We start from the raw sequence: 14,188 nt of genomic DNA, 5'->3' as shown, positions 1-14,188 counted from the left end.
GCACCTGCCAACTCAGACATCTGTAGCTCCTGTTTATTGAAAACGCTGAGGTCCAGACCCGCTCCAAACAAGACTGCCAATCACCCAGTGACGCAATTGTTGCATAAAGCTAACTGGTGATAAAGGGCATGATAAAAAAGCAAAATAAAAGTGATACCCAGTCACTCTTTTGAAATTATACATTGTGTTTCGGTTGTCCATGTTTCACAGTATATCACAGAATAAATGTTTCCCTCGTTCACTCCTCCACAAATTATATTTTACACAATTTCACACATAGTTCCTATATTAGCTGCTAGCGTCTGTGCGGCTAACAGCAGGAGAGTAACACAGTTTAAGCAAAATGGCCATTACTGAAAATAACAGTTTGCATGGATCTAAAGCCCAAAAACTTTTTCCCAGCTCCTGTGAATTAAAGTTACAATGTCTGCAAGCACAATTCTTTAGAATAATGTGATTCTAGCCCACAGTTATCACATAGTGGCAACATCAATCCCTGTCTGGAAGCTGTCAACAAAGATGTATCCAAATATAAAACTTCATTATTATTTTTTAAACAACAACAACATCAGTAAGATAAAACAATACTAATATCATAAAACACATATGGACAAAGTAAGCAAATTTGTACAGATTCAGCCTTCTTCTACAGACTGCTGTGCTGTATGGCAATAGCGATAATCAAGTGTGTGAGCACTTTAGTCGGGTTTAGTTGCAAGGAGGAATACAATTACATTTCAAGAACGGTAAAAATGTGTGTTTCTAGAGTCCGTAGCAACTAAATTCTCATAATTTATCCTAGACTGGACACTAACATTTTATGGTGCCTGCTGTAGCTACTGTTACTTTTGTCTTGGTTTGATTACATGTATCAACACTGCTCAGTGTACTTCACTAACCTTAATATGCGTGTGTGTGTGTGTGTGTGTGTGTGTGTGTGTGTGTAGTGAATGATTGGTGGTGGTCGGAGGGGCTGAAGGGGTGGATATACAGCCTTGTTTCCTTCAGTCTGGTCCAGGGCAGCTGTGGCTATAACACCACCAGCAAAGATTGTATGAATGAATGATGAACAAAATTGTAACATCCGGAAAACCACTATATAAGACAAATACATTATTATCATTACTGTACAATTTTGTACTTTTTACTTAGTCCATCTGAATTAGCAATATTTGTAGAATTATGTATTGAATTGAAGATAGTAAAATGCGCATATATAGGTCAAGGTGGCTCTGTCCTTGTTTACCACCACTGCATGTAGTTGACCTTTTCTTTGTTTATTCCTGGCTCTTGTTTAGCCTTGATTTAACATTCACAGTTTAGTTTTGCATACAGAGATGGCAGGACCATCCCCAGCACCTACAAACACAAGCAAAATAAAGGTCACATATCTCGTAGCAGGCCAACTTCTGCTACCGCCTTGTACTTGCACTTATGTTCCTGGAGTGATTCGGGGGTCTATATCTAAGTCCTGAATTATAAATAAGGATGAAGAGGCTAAATTAATTATTAAGGGACACACTCAGAGTTTTAGTGGGGTAAGCTGCCAAAAATAGTTAGAGAAAGTCAGTGGGGAATGGGGAAAAAATGTGTTTGGTCGTAGGACAAGATCAGCGGTTGTATTGGCTTTGTCGACCTCCAATTTCCTATATATCGGCCTTGTAAAATCCATATCGGTCGGGCCCTACGTTACACAAAGTCCCAGCTGGTCTGGGAATCAAAACCAAGACATAATATTATATTTATAATATAATTTGCAGTGAGGCAGGAAAGCTAACCACGGTATCAATATGCTATCAAAATGCTTACACTTACTTGTCAAATCAAATCAATTTATTTTTGTAAGGCCCAAAATCACAACAACAGTTGCCTCTGACTTGTATGTTGATTGCTGGGTTTTACTTGGCATTCACAACATTCTATACGCCTAGAATACTCAAGATGAAAAGGACAAACCTAAACAAACAAATGTACTTTGGCCTATTTAAGCAGATTTAAGGATTTTTTTAAATATTTTTTTTATTAAGAAGCGCTGTGTGTGTTCAGGACGGGGAAGGAGTCTGTACTTTTCTCTGACTGGATTTAATAACCAGTTGATTTCTCGGTTTGTTCCTGTTGTTGCGACACTTTGACCAATCACATTAAAATATTCATCATGACGTTATGCCCTTTCATGGCTGCTTTCTGCCAGAGCCTGTTCAGATCGATAAATCTGCAGAACTCAATTCAGAGGGATACACTTATCAATCTGGCGTCAAAAAGGGCCTAGTCACTGTATTGCAATTGGACTATGAATATTTGTTATACAATGTTAGTCAATAGGGAAAATGCCTCACATCACATTATGGCATCTGAAAACAATCCATATACTATGTCACGCATTATACACTTAGAGCCCTCCTTAATGCATGTAGTTCTCTGCAGAGCTGCTAATTACGCAGACCAACTTTTTTTTCTGGTGAAAGCTGATGTATAAATTGGTTTCTAATGGGGCAGGTGGAGTGTGAGGGCTCTGAGCATCTGAAAGCTTTAGATCATTGCATTTATTACCTGGTTGATTTAATCAGCGCTGCCCACTAATTTGATGAATTGCTCTAATAAGCCGCTCTGTGAATTGTTAATCATTGGGGCGAGGCTTGGCATTCAAAAAGTATTTTAATACTGACAACTCTGATAACTAAATGTGGGTATTAAATGTGAGATCACCATATGGAATCAAAGAGGGGAAAAACAGTGATTACACATAAAATTGTGAATGTTTAATGCAGTTATAATGTTTAGAGGACAAAGTGAGTCACAGCAGAAAGACAAGGCGATTGGGTGGATTTCTACTTGGTTTGGAGTGTGGGTCAACGCGGAACTAGAAAAGATAAATATTTTAGGACAAACAAGACTGAGCTAGCACTTACGCAATGCAGAAAGAACAAGACGATGAAATGACAAAATATATGCATCGTCAGTGCATTGTTCTAAAATGATTAGCACAAATTAAGACTAGACAAGGGACCAAACTCGGATGGCCATGAGCTAAAACATTTTTCAGCATATTTTGTGTCAATATAACAGATTAGGGAGTAACAGGCGAAGTGGACTTGGACCATTGGGAAATGAGGGGAATCTACTGGGATGCATGCGCCATCTCCAAGCTCCATAATAGGGGTTGAATTTCAATCAAGCAGCCGGCCGAGGTAAGACTCCTTCATCTATACAGAATTTTATGGTTGAGGAATTTAATTTTTGGTCTGTTTTATTGCATTTACAATTGGTGTCGACAGTTCATATTATGGGCCCCTTTTTCAGAGATTTATTCATAAAGATGAAACAACAGAGGGGTTGTAATGACTGGGATGTGTGAAAGAATGCTCAATGAAGTACCATAAAAAAATACTTATGTTCTGGCTATTATACAGTGGAGTTAGTAGCATTTCAAATAAGTATAATATAAATAAAGATGATCAAAAACGTGCATTTGATACCAGCATCTAATCCAGATATCTTTAGGTGCAAGTTTAGAAAGTGTATAATATATAGCGTCTGTATAGTGTCTGATTTTATGTGGAAGTGTAAAAATGGCCTATTTGTACCAAATCTAAAACTTAAAACATTTATGAAAATAGAAAAGAAAATGAAGAATAATATTGACATCTGTGCTGTATATGGAGTGCAAGGTTCTTGTGGTTTTCCGGTGCCATGGAGAGTGCATGTCAGAAGAGGACTGCTATAGTGTTGGACATGTTGACCCTGCGGAATAGGTAAGTAGAATGAGAACGCAGCTGGACGACCTGGTTTCCAACCAACACTGCATCCACCTGGTCCTGACCTTTCATGGCCTCTGAAGTCCTCGCTCCTTCAGATCTGGGCAGCAACAGACGGCACAGAGACATAAGGTTTTATGCCTTTTTATAGTCTGATCTGATCGGGGGGGACACAGGGATGATCCTGGATCATCACAGTCTCACCTCTACCTGCCCCATCAACTCTCCAACCTCACAGCGTGCTCTCAATCACAAAGTATAATCATCTCAGAAGACTGCAAATATTGAATATATACACACACACACACACACACACACACACTATTTCAATTGCCATTATTGTGTTATTGCCCAATTATGTCTCTTGATCTCTGCAAAGACAAAATGTACAAAATGTTTGAGCTCGAAACTATTATTAATATGTTTCTGATCATCTAGAAAGGTGACAAAATGTGGCATGTTGCTAAGAATCCATTTTACTCAAGTGCAGTTGTACCGCGAATTCAAAAAATGTTTCTCTGCTAAAATTGGTAACAAATAATTCATATTACCATGAATATTAAATTGGCGTGTGTAGGTTTTAACCCCAAATGACTGATATTTCTACCTATTTTACCATTTTATGAATCTACATGTGATGCCTGCCGATGTGTCTCCATGGTTACAAGTTTACTGCTGAGGGAAAGCACATTGACCGGAATGAGCAGAGTTGAACCGAAATAATAATAAACTAGAAATGTACAAGTTTAAAATGTAATGCTGTTGACTTGTGCATGTACAAACACACGCAGCAGAAAGTGTGAACGAGCAGGCCCCAGGGTTGCTATAGTGATAAAATGTAGGTAATCATGATCAATTAATTTAATACTCAATTTAAGTAATCAATATGTATGTATATTTAAGTAAATATATGCAGTTTTAACAACATTATTCCAGTAATTTGAGGTGTCTTCTGATCACGTTTGTAATATATACAGCAGCGAGGTAGCTTAAAAGGAATGTGTGACATGTTTATAGACTATACGTTCAAATTAAACCATAATACAAGGTTATGTTATTAATTTAAATTAAACATATTTATTTTTGTTTAGCAGCATTTAGTCACAAACAATGTGGGCCAAAATGTACGTAGATCCCCATGAAACAGAAAAGACTGCCCCCACACATTTGCTCTTTACACATGTAACTGCATGGACATTTACATGTATACATACGTAGCTGAATGACCTTAATGTAAAGCCAGTTGGTGTCAGTACTAGCCTGGCTACTGTCACAATCTACCACAGGGGGCCATTTCAGCTGCAATTAGCTGGCCCTTGCCACTGGGATCCTTATGCATGTATCTGAACAGGACCACAGACCAGGGGAAATGTACTGGTAGCTAATGATCTGCAGCAAGGTCTGGACTACGGTCACTAAGCACACTTCTCTATATGCTTCCATTAAAATGCACACTGAAGGTTTGCGTTCATGCTTAATTGACTCAGTTCAGTCCGCGGGCTGGGTCCTGTCCATTGTCATATAATCTGTAACACACGCAAGGGAGAAGTCTTTGTTTTAGCTGCGGCCTGTCGCACACCGGGGCTCATTATTCAGGGGATAAGCAATAGCAAGACACTGCCTTAGAACAAAAAAACAACAACTCTATGCTAGTCTGAGGATACATTATGATAGGACACAAAGAAATGATGTTATATGGATCTGATCGGTTATTTCAATAGAAATATACACACATGGACTTAGACTGCAAGACAGATTGAGAAAGTAAGCAGCAAACTCTATATTTAAGTAAAAATTTTGGCATCGCCCTTCAATTTCTCAAGAATATTATAATTTTTGGAAGGAGTGATTCTTCTGTTTGCAGACTAGTGAAGCAATTGATGTTTTAAAGCAGTGAGACATGCTAATCAAATAGTTTTTGTCATCGCCATGGTCTGTTAGCCGTTTGTTCAAATTGAAGGAAAATGATTTGTTTCCGAACTCCTTCAGACGTAAACAACGACATTCACAAATTATAGTTGTGTAGTTATAAAATCATATAAAATGCTATATCATTATATCGTTATTTGAAGTAAATTATAGTACGTCAAATTATTACTTATATTCCGGCCAATAACATTACACAAACATCTAACAAATCTTCACATCACAATATACACAGTTAAATGCCACTCTACCCAAATCCAGATCAAATATCAACTTGAGACAATTCACTTTTAAACAGTTTCATTAGTAAAGTGCATTTGCTCAATCCAACTCCCATAAACCCCTGCGCCACCTGACTGCACCCAATAAATGAAGAAATTAAACTCATAATGATGCTTTAATAATGTAATAATTGCTTAAATTATTCAAAATTTACAAAAAACACTAATTATCCCTCTAATAAGGTTAAACAGACAATTATGATTTAATAAGATTGGTGCTCTGTTGGAAGCGATGCATGATGGGATACACATGAGAATCATATTACTTGTTTTATTTAATTTTTCTTTATTTTTTAAGAATCTGTCAAGGCAGTCGCTTATTTTGGCACCACCTGAGAAATCCTGCCAAGCTCCAAAACATCATTTTATGACACATTTACATACTAATAGAAGAAGCATTAAGATTTGACAGTCACCAAGGCCCTTAGGAGATTAAGACCACAGGAAGTGAAGGGAGGAAAGTCAGCCATCATGAAAGTCTCCTAAGTAGAGTTGTTGTTGTTAAAAAAGTCTCGGGTCTGTTTCTGTAACATTGGCCTTTTTCTGTCAGAGGAGATAAGAAAAGTCTGCAGTGGAAAATATATATTTAATCTAAAATAATATATCAAACAAGTTGAATTTTTTTTGTAAATGAGTGAATTTTGTGTTTTGTGGAGTTTATTTTAGAAGCAGCCGTAAGTGACAAAATGAGACCACTGTGCGCTGTCTGCAGCTAATAATATGTACTGTATTTCTTCAAACAGAAAGTGGTCCATCCCAGCTTCACTTTGCCATCTGAAAAAGCTCTTCTAAAGCCATGTGCGCACCTGAAAATGAATGCACGTGAATACAAAGTGTTTGTGAGAGCTAGGGACAAGTTAGATATATTTAAATGCCTACTTTCTCCTTGTGTGGTTTGAAAATCAGGTATACCCCCAGATTTAAGCGTATAAGATAAAATAAGATAAGATAACCTTTATTTGTCCCACAGTGGGGAAATGCCAGTGTTGCAACACTGATTAGGCACAGAAGTATAATAAAAACAGTTAACTTGGAAATAACTCTTATAATCTTAATCATAAGTAAAGCCGGCCATGGCCAAAAAGGCCGCATTAATTTCTGTAGACTTGTGTTGTTCATGTCTCTCGTATGTCAATAATCACTTTGCATCTTAGCTGGGGTTGTGGCCCTTGCTAGTGAAGAATGTCTGTGCCAAATTTGTCTGCATCAAAAGTAAATCTGTCAGGTTGTCACGGTAACACACTTGCAGATAGAATGGCTTTTTTGATGAAGAACGTCTGTGCCAAATTTTATTTGTCTGTCAAAGTAAATGTTTTGACTTAATTCAAATGTTCAAGGGGGCGCTGCAGAGCTTTTGTAAAATATAGCTATTTACATATTATACATCATTGCGTTCAGCTCATCATTTTGGACAAAACATATATTTGTAAAATTGTGTTGGAAAAACAATTTTTTCACTGATCCTGAATTTTGGGTAAAAAAAAAGGGAGTGTCTGCAGAGCCGCGACGCGCGGCCGAAACTGCCATGTTATTTTTGTGCCGGCCGTGCGCTGCAGCTCCTGAAACTGCGCCGCTATTTTATCGCGTTTTAGCGCCGTTTTAGACTGCGCCGAGTTAGGGTTAGGGTTAAGGTTAAGGTTAAGGTTATGGTTAAGGTTAGGGTTAGCCATGACGCTATAAGAGAAGAGAGATCTGGGCGGCAGTCGACGGCAGGGGCCTCGGCGACCAGATCTCCAGACACAGAGACTAACTCTGGGGACATGGAATGTCACCTCGCTGGGGGGGAAAGAGCCTGAGCTTGTGCGGGAGGTTGAGCGATACCGACTAGATATAGTCGGCCTCACCTCCACGCACAGTTTGGGCTCTGGAACCCATCTCCTCGAGAGGGGCTGGACGCTCCACTTCTCTGGTGTTGCCCGCGGGGAGAGGCGGCGGGCTGGTGTGGGCTTGCTGATAGCCCCTCAGCTCAGCCGCCACGTGTTGGAGTTTACCCCGGTGAACGAGAGGGTCGCGTCCCTCCGCCTTCGGGTGGGGGACAGGTCTCTCACTGTTGTGGCGGCCTACGGGCCGAACAGCAGTGCAGAGTACCTGGCCTTCTTGGAGTCCTTGGGAGGGGTACTGGACAGTGCACCGACCGGGGACTCCGTTGTTCTACTGGGGGACTTCAACGCCCACGTGGGCAATGACAGTGACACCTGGAGAGGGGTGATCGGGAAGAACGGCTTCCCCGATCTGAACCCGAGCAGTGTTCAGTTATTGGACTTCTGTGCTAGCCACGGATTGTCCATAACGAACACCATGTTCAAGCACAAGGGTGTTCATCAGTGCACATGGCACCAGGACACCCTAGGCCGGAGGTCAATGATCGACTTTGTTGTCGTGTCATCAGACCTCCGGCCGCGTGTCTTGGACACTCGGGTGAAGAGAGGGGCAGAGTTGTCAACCGATCACCACCTGGTGGTGAGTTGGATCCGCTGGCGGAGCAGGAAGCCGGACAGACTTGGCAGACCCAAGCGCATTGTGAGGGTCTGTTGGGAACGTCTAGTGGAGCCCTCTGTCAGTAGGGTATTCAACTCGCACCTCCGGGAGAGCTTCTCCCATGTCCCGGGGGAGGTTGGGGACATTGAGTCCGAGTGGACCATGTTCTCCGCCTCCATTGTTGATGCGGCTGTTCGGAGCTGTGGTCGCAAGGTCTCCGGTGCCTGTCGTGGCGGCAACCCCCGAACCCGGTGGTGGACACCGGAAGTAAGGGATGCCGTCAGACTGAAGAAGGAGGCCTATCAGGCCACTCTGGCTTGTAGGTCTCCGGAGGTCATCGACGGGTATCGGCAGGCCAAGCGAGCCGCGGCTCGTGCTATCGCAGAGGCAAAAACCCGGGCCTGGGAGGAGTTCGGGGAGGCCATGGAGGAGGACTATCGGTCGGCACCAAAGAAATTCTGGCAAACCGTCCGGCGCCTCAGGAGGGGGAAGCAGTGTCTCACCAACACCGTTTACGGTGCGGGTGGAGGCCTGCTGACCTCAACTGGGGATGTCGTCGGACGGTGGAAGGAATACTTTGAGGATCTCCTTAATCCCTCAGTCACGTCTTCCGAAGAGGAAGCGGAGACCGGGGACTCGGTGGCTGGCTCATCTATCACCCAAGCTGAAGTCACTGAGGTTGTTCGCAAACTCCTCGGTGGCAGGGCTCCGGGGGTGGATGAGATCCGCCCTGAGTACCTAAAGTATCTGGATGTTGTAGGACTGTCTTGGTTGACAAGTCTCTGCAACATCGCGTGGCGTTCGGGGACCGTGCCTCTGGACTGGCAGACCGGGGTGGTGGTCCCTCTGTTCAAGAAGGGGGACCGGAGGGTGTGTTCCAACTACAGAGGGATCACACTCCTCAGCCTCCCGGGTAAGGTCTATTCCAAGGTACTGGAGAGGAGAATCCGACCGATAGTCGAACCTCGGATTCAGGAGGAGCAGAGTGGTTTTCGTCACTGGAACACTGGACCAGCTCTATACCCTCCATCGGGTGCTTGAGGGTTCATGGGAGTTTGCCCAACCAGTCCATATGTGTTTTGTGGATCTGGAGAAGGCTTTCGACCGTGTCCCTCGGGGTGTCCTTTGGGGGGTGCTCCGGGAGTACGGGGTCCGGGGCCCTTTGCTCAGGGCTGTCCGGTCCCTGTATGACCGGAGCAGGAGCTGTGTTCGCATTGCCGGCAGTAAGTCAGACCTGTTCCCAGTGCATGTTGGACTCCGCCAGGGCTGCCCTTTGTCACCGGTTCTGTTCATAATTTTTATGGACAGAATTTCTAGCCGCAGTCAGGGGTCAGAGGGTGTCCGGTTTGGGGACCACAAGATCTCATCTCTGCTGTTTGCAGACGATGTTGTCCTGATGGCTCCATCAAACCCGGACCTGCAACATGCACTAGGACGGTTTGCAGCCGAGTGTGAAGCGGCTGGGATGAGAATCAGCACCTCCAAATCCGAGGCCATGGTTCTCGACCGGAAAAAGGTGGCTTGCCCTCTCCAGGTGGGTGGGGTGTCCTTGCCCCAAGTGGAGGAGTTCAAGTATCTCGGGGTCTTGTTCACGAGTGAGGGAAGGATGGAGCGTGAGATCGACAGGCGGATGGGTGCAGCGGCTGCAGTGATGCAGTCGCTGCATCGGACCGTTGTGGTAAAGGGGGAGCTGAGCCGAAAGGCAAAGCTCTCTATTTACCGGTCGGTCTACGTTCCTGCCCTCACCTATGGTCATGAGCTTTGGGTAGTGACCGAAAGAACAAGATCGCGGATACAAGCGGTCGAAATGAGTTTCCTCCGCCGTGTTGCTGGGCGCTCCCTTAGAGATAAGGTGAGGAGCTCGGCCACACAGGGGGAGCTCGGAGTAGAGCCGCTGCTCCTCCACGTCGAGAGGAGCCAGCTGAGGTGGCTTGGGCATCTGTTTCGGATGCCTCCTGGGCGCCTCCCTCGGGAGGTGTTTCAGGCATGTCCCACCGGGAAGAGGCCCCGGGGAAGACCCAGGACACGCTAGAGAGACTATGTCTCTCGGCTGGCCTGGGAACGCCTCGGGATCCCCCCGGAGGAGTTAGAGGAAGTGTCTGGGGAGAAGGAAGTCTGGGAGTCCCTGCTCAGACTGCTGCCCCCGCAACCCGGCCCCGGATAAAGCGGCAGAAGATGGATGGATGGATGGATGGCTATAAGAGAAGTCCCGCGGTTCCTGAAACCGTGCGGCCATTTGACCGCGGAAAAAAGGGGATCAAAATTAGGGGGACAAAAGCGCGATATTTTGGAGAAATCAGCTTAAAAACTGACCCGTACCTTCTCCCTTTGTCCATATTCACCGATTTAATCAAATCGCCAAATTTACCCGCATACACCCCCCACAATTTGTACCATTATGTTGTAAACAATGTGTCCCCTTACACTGGAGCAAATTCAAAAGCGACTGTGACCCATCACTTGGAGTCCTACCGTTACAGTGGAGGGACGAGGTTCCTCATAGTGGCAAAGGTAAGACATTTTGAATCATCAAAGTAATTTGATGTACAATTTATCAGTAATTATACTATTATAGCTCCATAGTTCAGAGTGATGAAAAGTCACCACTACAGTCATTGCAATTAATAACAATATTCTCAGTGTGCTAAACTAACTGGGACTGGGATGTAACCTAATGTATTATGTGAAAGTTATGTGAATGAATGTGCAATCCATTATGCAACTCTAATGTAAGTTCATTTTCAGTCACCCTGTAAATGGATAGCTAAAGACATGCCACGCATAAAAACAACATGAACAATCGGCGTTATGTAAAATGTCGTACATTTGTAGCATTTGACTTGCCTTGTAAAAAGTGCTCACTGCAAATCCATGCGTACTTGGAGGGTTTAGGGTCTTCTGTCGTCATCAACAGGTACACAATAAAAAGCTACATTGGGTTTACAGCCTTGCCTGTGAGTGCAGCAAACCACACAACATGATATCACCATTTTACAAGCAAAATCAATGAAATTTAGCTCAACAAGGGACAGATTTTCAGAAGACTTTCTATCTTTACCGAGCACAGGAAGTAGTATTGCCGTCTGTCTTGGGCGTTCCTCTGACGGACGTGACGACACGTGCAAAGCGTTAATAAAAACTTGAGCTGGAGTCACGTGACTTTGACATACCGTGCCCGGTCACAAATTAACCGGTTATAAATGTTTTCAGTTTTCTACGACAAAGATTGTTTTTTTTATGAATTTTTGCAAATCAAAATTTGGGAGAGGGCGCAAGAGTCATTTTATAAGAGAGCCACTACATTTGCATACATGGAAATCTTACTGAGCGCTCTGCTAACATTTTCCAATAAAAACATGTTTAAGAAACGTGGATTTAAAAATATCTTGGACATAAAAAATACATTTTTGAATACAAAATACACGGCAATTAGAAAAGGGAGTGTCAATGGTCAAAAAATGAATGTATTAATTTATTTAATTTTGTTCTAAATTATTGAGGCATTCATTCTGTGCCATTACGATTCAGACTTGCAGTTACTCATCATGTCAAAGGTTGCTTTTAAACATGAATGAAAAATAATTACGCATTTCCCTACAGCAGTCACCGGAAAAAAAAATCAATCCAATGCAGAGGACAAATTTCTCTATCGTGACAAAACACACACAGACATGTTATTCATTTTCTCATGCAGATTTAAACCTGCTATAATTGAATTTAATTGAATACTATCACTTCATTTAGTGCACTTGTATGGGTGGCCCAGTGTCGCACAACGGCTCCTGACAGGTTGTCCCTGTGGCTCGAAGGGTCGTTTAAACGCAGAGGACAAAACACACGTAGTAAAATCACAAGTTATGAAAGGTAAACCGTGCGATCCTTTGAATTTCACATTGAATTTCACTTGGGACTATAACTTTGGCATACAAGACGACACGGGATGAACAAGAGCATGTCAATAATGCATGACCCCAAAGGAGGCCCCGGGACAGCTCCGGATCCCCCCAGCGCTGCATTACATACGGAACACAACTCAAGACAGCAAGATGGCAGCAGCTCACTTCTCCTACCCCAATTAACAGACGCCATATTGGCTCTCTTCAGGAGGAGAGGAGGTAATTTTGTTTAGGTCCTTTTGGGAAATTAATTCATTTTACTAAAGTGACTTGGTAATTACAGTGACATCAAGGTTAATTGCCAAATCTGTATTGCCTTGGTGCGCGTCAACGTCAAAGAAATCTGTTCTCTAAACACTCTGCAGCAGACAACATACACGGGGCAAGAAGAAGAAAAAAACGCACACATTCACAGGTCAGTGGGGAAACGGTATTATGCCTGGAAACAGGGGACATATTAATGGGCTGTTGGGCTCAAGATAATGTTATTTTTGTATGTATTTTTCATCAGTCATGGGATTGTGTTCATTTAAATACAAAAGCCAATTTTGAAATGCAAAACAAAAAATATTTTTGACAGCAAAACATTGAAACAGCAGTAACAAATTATAATGAGTTTCTATTCAAAGTTGAAGACTAAATTAGTTCACAAACGATAATAAAACTGTTTAATATAAATACATTTTTTTTGGATACTCAAACAATGTAAAAAAAAAAAAAATTGCCAGTGACAACTATAAATTCACAGAGTAAACATTGTTAACAAAAGAAGACAGTCACTGGGGTGAAACCTCGGGAATCATTATTATGAAATAAGACCCATTTGTTACTCTGGAGACATAATCAACAATACAGAGACACGCTCCTCATTAACCGACTAGAATAAAGCTTGTTATGAAAAGTGCTTATTGGAACTTGACTAGCTCAACAAATATAAATGCTGATTTGCACTCTTCCACGCGCCTTTTATCCTGGAATAATTTGGATGAGATTATTGTGCTGCCGTGTGTTTGTGAACCCTTGGGAGTTTACACTTTGAAGTTTGTACATTTCTGACTGATTGCAGCATCCAGGTTAGACTATAAATTTGCAAAAACACTTGTTTTAAATTTTAGAAAATACATAGGTAAATAATGAAAGACAACCTCAAAGAAAAAGCTTTCTCTGTAGGATTAATTCTACAATTGGCGAAAATGCATAGAACTACAAGTGTGCCACGGTTTAATACAACACAAATAACAAACTAAAAGCCCATTATTCTTCAGAACATTTTCACACAGACAAAGAAAGAGACACGATTACAAGAGAACTTTTGGGCGTTTGAATACATCATTATGAAGAAGACTTGTCTTAGAACTGTCATACATTACTTACTTGCAGATATGATTGTGAGTTAAATGAGTGTGGTATGAATTCCTTTTTGGAACTTTCTAAATGTTTGCTGCTGAATTGCACCCTGATTACTGATCTGGGACTGTCCCGCGCTCCTGGTAGTGTGATTGTGCATAAATCCTGGTTGTGAGCTGACAGCTGGAGCTTGAACGCTCTAGACAGGATGTTTTCTTGGATGTAGTCCCTCAGGCCCCAGTCTCCTGCTGACGCTTTTGCTGCCAACAAGCACACCAACTAAAGAATATATTGACCAGACTGTGACACATTCTGTAACTGTAAAGAAGTCACAAGTGCTCTCCAATGTGTGTGGCAAATGAAAGCATCAACAAATCCAGGAACTATTGCACCCAACTGGCGACAATAGGAGTCGTTTAGGCTTGAGGACACAAACTGACTGTAACACTCATAGCAATCTGGCCCGGCCTTTTCACACATGTCAAAACATTTAGTTGAAAATTGG

This window comes from Eucyclogobius newberryi, unplaced genomic scaffold (assembly GCF_026437365.1).
Source record: "Eucyclogobius newberryi isolate DKJ021-1_F unplaced genomic scaffold, fEucNew1.0.hap1 SCAF_2, whole genome shotgun sequence".
NCBI lineage: Eukaryota > Metazoa > Chordata > Actinopteri > Gobiiformes > Gobiidae > Eucyclogobius > Eucyclogobius newberryi.
Note: the sequence above shows the minus strand (reverse complement) of the source record.